General features: G+C 34.1%; 1 pseudogene; it reads right to left on the bottom strand.

The window, feature by feature from the left end:
- Nucleotides 1–2,894: 2,894 nt before the first annotated feature.
- Nucleotides 2,895–6,340, bottom strand: LOC104213693 (uncharacterized; annotated as a pseudogene).
- Nucleotides 6,341–6,937: the final 597 nt, after the last annotated feature.

Below are 6,937 nucleotides of genomic sequence, written 5' to 3'. Positions count from 1 at the left end.
CAGCATAATATGCTGGAAGTTCATATACAAGTGCATCGATCTCCAGAATATTATGCTGGAATTTTTTGTGTTGCAGCAAAATATTGGGTATTTTTCAATGACTTTACAAATGCTGGCTATTTTTGAATGACCAGTCGGAAAACTGTCTAGCTTGTGCTATTTTTACAGAGAACTTGAAGGAAAAAATAAACATAAAACCTAACATGTTGGGCCCGTGCATAGCACGAGCAACCTCCCTCTAGTTTAAGATAATTTTGAAGTGGAAGAACAAATAAATAAACTAAAACTGAAATGAGATATTTTAAATATATGTTAAGATATAATAATTAAATGAAAATACAAATATCTTACATGTTTAAAATGCAAGAAAGTTATTACTAGTTGTTGTTATTATAGCTTGTTTGGCCAAGTTTCTAAAATTGGCTTATTTTGAAAAGTATGAGCAACAACTAGTGTTTGGTCAAGCTTTTAAAAAGTTCCTTGCAAGTATATTTTTTCTCAAAAGTGATTTTCAGAAAAGATATTTTTTATGCTCTCAAAAACTGTTTGTACTCAAAAACACTTTTTCCTTTCTAAAAGCTTGACCAAACACCTTAACTTTGGAAAAAGGTGCTTTAAAAAAATAATTTTGGCTGAAAAAAACTTGGCCAAATAGGTTCTAAGTATTTATGCTTATTTCTTATACATGAGTTTCGAAAGTACATGTTTCAAAAAAAAAAATTGTTCTCTTTTTTAATCAAGGGCGTGAATAAGAAATTCAGAAAAAATATGTTCATTTTTCTTTTAAAAATTTCATAAAAATAGATACAAAAAAACATTTTATTTAGAATTTAGTTTTGTTAATAATTATATTTTAATATACTTAATTACAAATATAGCTCATATGGGGTGTAAGCCCAGGATTTCTATAGGATAAGGTGGGTAAGTATTTAATTTATGGGAAAAGGTCCAGATTTACTCTTATACTATGGTATATAGTTTATATTTGTCCCTCGTTATATTTTTATCCAAATTCACCCCTACCTTTAACAAACTTTTGAGAATTGACCCCAGCCGAATAACGTCCCTCTAGTGTGGCACCCGAGCCCGTTAATATTTTGTCCATGTCAGCAACCAAGATGGGTCATTTTAAATTAGTGGGACTAGAGGCGTATCTAGGTTAATGGATATGGGTTCACGTGAAAACATACTCCTGTGCCTAAATCATGTATAACAATGTTATATTTCTTCAAAATTACTTAAATATATGTATGTGCATCTATGCTCAAAGACTCCTATAATGCAATTATTATTAGGTGCACCTCTACAAATGAAATTGGCGGTTTAAATCCCACTCCGAACAGTATTTTTTCGACATGGAGTATACATATATATGTGAATACTACTAAAATTTCAATAAGAATATAATTTTGAACCTATAATTTCAAAAGTGTAGTGAGTTCATGGTAAGAGAGTAAAATTAAACCCATAAAATATAACTTCTAGATTCACCTCTTTACAAATAGTGTACCCATCCTATTAATATCCCAGATCCGCCTCTGTAGGGACATGCTAATTTGGTTGTTGACATAGACAAAATATTAGAGAGGGGACAGTGGAGGGACGTTAAGGCTAGGGACAATTTTCAACAGTTTGTTAACGGTGGAGCTGAATTTGGACGAAAAGTATAACGGGACAAAAGTAAACTATAAATGGGGTAAATATTGACCCCTTGATTTTGAAGGGGTCTATCTAGAACTGAATCACATAATATGAGTGTTTAGTGTAATTAAAGTTAATCATTAATGCAGACGCATCTTCACATGTATGTATGTGTATGTCAACATGTTAGACTATTGCCTTACTGGTCTATGTTAAAAGACATAATATAACCAAAAGAATTTAAGAGCATAAAAAAGGACCCCAAAACATGCACAGATGAACAGTAAGTACCTTGAGAGATATCAAAACCATATTCTCTCAAGAGTTTAAATTTCAAAGCTGTGGCGTATAATAATGAATATTCTCCCGAGACTACGTTTCTGCCTTCCTGCTGTAATATTTGTTTTTGGTGTATGCTCCTCAGCCTGGAAACAGCCTCTCTACCCTTCGGGGTAGGGGTAAGATCTGCGTACATATTACCCTCCCCAGACCCCACTTGTGGGATTATACTGGGTCGTTGTTGTTTGTTGTTGTTGGTGTATGCTCCTCAAAATTTGAAAGATTTCTTCCTTGAAGAGGTAACTCAGTCCAAGTCTTTGTAAATTGTCAATCAGCTCCAGCTTGTCTAATTCTTGTCCATCAATATCGTCCACCATCAATTTCTTCTGCATTCCCTCCTTCAGTTCGTTAAATCACCGCTACTAGAAATTACAGCTATGGCAACCCTTCTAAAACCGTTGCAATAGATAGGCTAACCGTCCCTATAGGTATATTGGAACGGATTTGGACGCGTTCTGGGATTCGGCGTTACAATAGGTCTATTGGAACGGTTATTTGCAGCAGTTTGAAAACCGTCTTCATAAATAGGGATATTGTAACGGTTTGGACTGCACCATTGTCCTATCTATAGGAACGGTTTTCTTTTCTGTTGGGACGGTTATAAATTGTCCTGATATAATAATTCAATTGATTTTTTAAGTCTATTGCAGCAGTTTTTGTGATATATTGGAACAATTATCAGTACCCTATTGCAACGGATATTATGACATATTGGAACGGTTATTAAGGGTTTCTCTTATATTTAATAGGTCTATTGAAACGGTTATATTCTCTATTGCAACAAATTATAATTTCTAATATTTATGGAAGCAAAATACGAAATATTTTCCTGTTCCATGAAATTGTTTACACCATATCCAACTAGCATTATCTATATACAAAAACAAAATATGGATACATTATTTGGTCAACAATTCAAAAGTCAAAATAGATAGTTTGCATACAAAAAGTTCTAAACCAAAATATATCCTTAAACATAATAATAGAAAGTCTAACAACGATCAACAACACTCAAGTAACGTCTTCGCCACTGCTTTCATCCACAATCGTTGCACCTACAAAAGACAATGAGAAATAATCAAACAAAATTTTTAGGATAATTGAGTCATAAAGTACTTAAAGCAGCTTCAAGCACAAATTCAGTTAATAAGCAATGCAAGAAACATGGAGTCTCAAATGATGATGCCTCCAGTACTGTCTACTCTAGGATTAATGCAATCACATATTCATATGCCTTTACTAGCTAAAGTGGGCATGGGTGTCAATCTTGGCATGACACCAGGAATGCTTAACAATTTGACTGCTAATAATTTAATCACAAAGTAATTGAATGACCAATTTGATAACTCGAAAATTTTCAAATTCTCTAAATTCTTAAATTTTTCGGCAGAGTTTCCTTTGTATATATGACTATCGCAAAATTTTCAACCTGCTCAAAACATCATATATAAATACGACTATGCAGAACCTACTATGGCTGATAACTACTGAACCAAAACAACATCACCTAAACAATATTATGTCTGACAGCTATTGAACGAAAACAACAATAGAATCACGTTGTGCTAATAACACTGTTAAGACTTTAGAGCCTAAGCAAGCAAAACTGCAGAAGCAAAAACAGAATACCTGCATCAGAACTCAATAAAAAATTATCATCAACCACAATTGTTGTTTACATATAAGTGGCACCTAGCCATCCAAAGATGAAAATGTCAAATATGCTTGTAACTACACATAGTATATACTAAAGCCTTCCTGCATCAGAGGCTGCACTCCACAAATTATCAGCATAGCTTTGGCCTAATTCAATTCCTGGATAAGGATTAAGCCTCAAACCAGAAACAAAGTTAGCCTAAAAAACCATACAAAAAGGGAATCCAGTAAGCAAAGTTGAGTATTCTATTATTCATAATTACTACAAAGGCTTTACGAGCAGCAGAATTACGACTAACGAGTAGCAGCCCAGCACAACAAAATTTCTAACCCAGCAGCAGAATTTTTAATTCAAGATTACACTTTACACAGCCGCAACAAAAGCACAGATGCATCATACGACAACCACTAACGAGTAGCAGCAGCAAAGATTGCACCTTTATTAATAGTACTAAAGCAAAGATATACTAATTTCTATCAATAATTTCTTAGCAGCAAAGATGGAACATGCAAATCAAAATTAAGAAAATCACAAAGCAGATACGAGTGCTTAAGCACTATCAAATGGATATGCGAAGATTATTATAGTGCACACCGCTAAGAAATAGAGTATCTTCAGCAGATTATAATGGGTCAAATTAAAAAATAGAAGAAAATTCCCTATCCCTCACCCACCCATCAGTAGGTACGTCGCCAAAAGAACGAATTTAAATGAGTACTTTTTCATTTTAAATAAGCAATATTAATACTTGGAATGAGTTGGCCTTCTTTGTTGCTATCAATAGATGAATGACGGATTGGTTGCAAAGTTGATTGTTGTGCAGAAAAAGCTTCTCCTGGAGAATTATCACCCAATACCGCAAGAATAATGTTAGCATCAATATCAATTCCTGAACGCTGAAGTCATGCAAGGACATCTGCAACAACTTCTTGACGGATAGTTGCCTTTTGTTCCTCAATTTTTTCCTCCATTCTTTGTATCTTCTCCTCTGTTTTTTGTAGAGAATTTGTAGTATTTGAAGAGGATTCAAAAAATCCTACTTTCTCTCTCAAAGAAGTTCTTGTAACCCCTCGTCCATACAATCTCAGACGTCCCAAATGTTCAGGCCCCATGACAGATGCAAATGCATCTACGGACTCATTGCCATTTTCATTTTGTTGTGCTTCAATTTCCTCTATTTCAGCCTTCAAAGAAAATTCAAACAAATAGAACAAGTAAATAAAAAGTAAACTAATAAAAACAAATAATTGATCTCGATATAACATCAGTTAAATATAATTCGCACAATTTTACTAGTTATATCTTCATCCGAGCACTTGTATGATCGCCTATCTTTCCTTTTTCTTGTAGCTACAAAGACTTCCTTTGCTGATAAAGGATCCGAAGTTTCCTTATCGTTTTCCTAGTTACTTGAAAGTAAGTTAGCATTCCTCATGATCTACCATGTACTAAACAAGAGCCAAAATTGAGAAATTTTTTGCCATGATTTGTTAGTTACAGACCAACTTAGAGCGAACTAAAGCAAAACTTCGTTTTCCAGCAGTGTGAGGATTCTTCAACTTTTTCCGGTTTTCAATATTAATTTGGGACATTCTCTGCAAGAAGAAAGAAACATCAAACAACTTCATTATGGATCATTCATGTTCTTCAGTACAAGCCATTCAGATATATATGACCGATTATTCTCATAACTTAATTGATCACTCAAGTCATATAGTTCATCCTTAAATAGCACAATCAATCTAGAAGTTAAGGGCCTTTTCTTTTCTTTTTTTAAGTAGGGGAGGAGTTTTATCACCAATGCAAGTTTAAGGAAGGCAATGGAGCAAAAGTAAGGTTCTGGGAAGATAAATGGTTGGGGGACTCAACATTGCAAGCTGATTTTCCGAACCTCTATTCAATATCCACAAGTAAACAGTCAACCATTTCAGAAAACAAAGCTGAATTCTGCATCTTCTTAATGTTTTCTATGAAATACATTAACTTATCCAAAAAAAACAAGTGGCTCATGAAGCAAGATAAATGATTCAACCAGCTAAATGGTCCGCCATCTCCAGAAAAAATCTTAACAGTAGAAAATCAAGTTACATCACTAAAATAGTAAAAATGTAATATAAATGCAGTTCCATTTGTCTAATAATGAACGTTAAACAAAGAAGAGATCAAGCCACTAATAACAAAAGTACTAGAGGTATTACAGACCTACTGCAAGCCTTACCACTCATCCATCTTCAGTAACTACTTAGTACTAAAAGTACAAAAGCTTGTATTGCATAAATAGAAGGCTACTTTCAAATCTAGTTTTGACAAACTAACCAGTTGGCTAGTCTTTACAAATAGCAGCAGCAGCGAACAGGGTGTATATGCAGTAGCAACAAAGTAAAAGAGCGCAAAAAAACCAGCAGTAGTTAAGCAGAGAAAAAAGGAAGAAACATCCCCATGAACTTTAAGAAGAAGTTCAAGAAGAAGAAGAAGAAGTAGAAGTAGAAAGAAGTACACATACTTGGAGTTTCTCTGAGTTCCAATACCTAAGGAGTTCCTTAAACTGAGAAGCTGGAACATCTTCAGGGATATTTTGCAGTCGAGCTTCATCATTGTGATATGCGTCAAAGTGATCTTTTTTCAATCTACTCTTGTGCTTTCTCCACGCATCTTGCACTGATTCCAAAGTATAATTTTTTCCAGCTTCAGAAATATCATATTTATCCTACAATTGATGTCAAATCTGTTAGTGTAGAAGATATGAGATTTTCAGCAAAAAATTAAAAATTAAGAAGTTAAGACCTTCGTATATTCCTATATATCCTCTTTTGTGTCCATCTTCCTCCAATCCAAAATATCAAGAGGACATAGAGTCGCATTCCTTGCCAATGTACCGAGGAAGCTTCAAAACTCTATCACAACTTTATCACTAGGACCAACGGGTTGATTTAAGTTGTTCAATAAAATCACTTTACGCTCCTTGCGTCCATGTACATTTTTCATCTTTGTTCTACCTCTTTCTCTTGGTTGAATAGAAGGGCCTACAATTATATGAATAAAAAAACACCAAATCAGTATTGTTGATACGTTATTTATGACTGCAATAGGATGTAATATTTGTAGATAAAATTTATATGTTCTTACCATGTTCTTCACATTGTTCATCTACTTAGGAGTTGTAGAATCCAACTGAACTTCTTCCTCCACTTGTTCATCTATTACTTGTGTGGCGGTAGTGGTTGATCTAGTTTGTACATGGGCTGCTACTTCTGAATATTGTGGTAGTATCAGATTCTCTTCAATGATATTTGGACGCTC

This window comes from Nicotiana sylvestris, chromosome 6 (assembly GCF_000393655.2).
Source record: "Nicotiana sylvestris chromosome 6, ASM39365v2, whole genome shotgun sequence".
In the NCBI taxonomy this organism is placed as follows: domain Eukaryota; kingdom Viridiplantae; phylum Streptophyta; class Magnoliopsida; order Solanales; family Solanaceae; genus Nicotiana; species Nicotiana sylvestris.
Note: the sequence above shows the minus strand (reverse complement) of the source record. Positions and strands in the feature narration are given on the sequence as shown.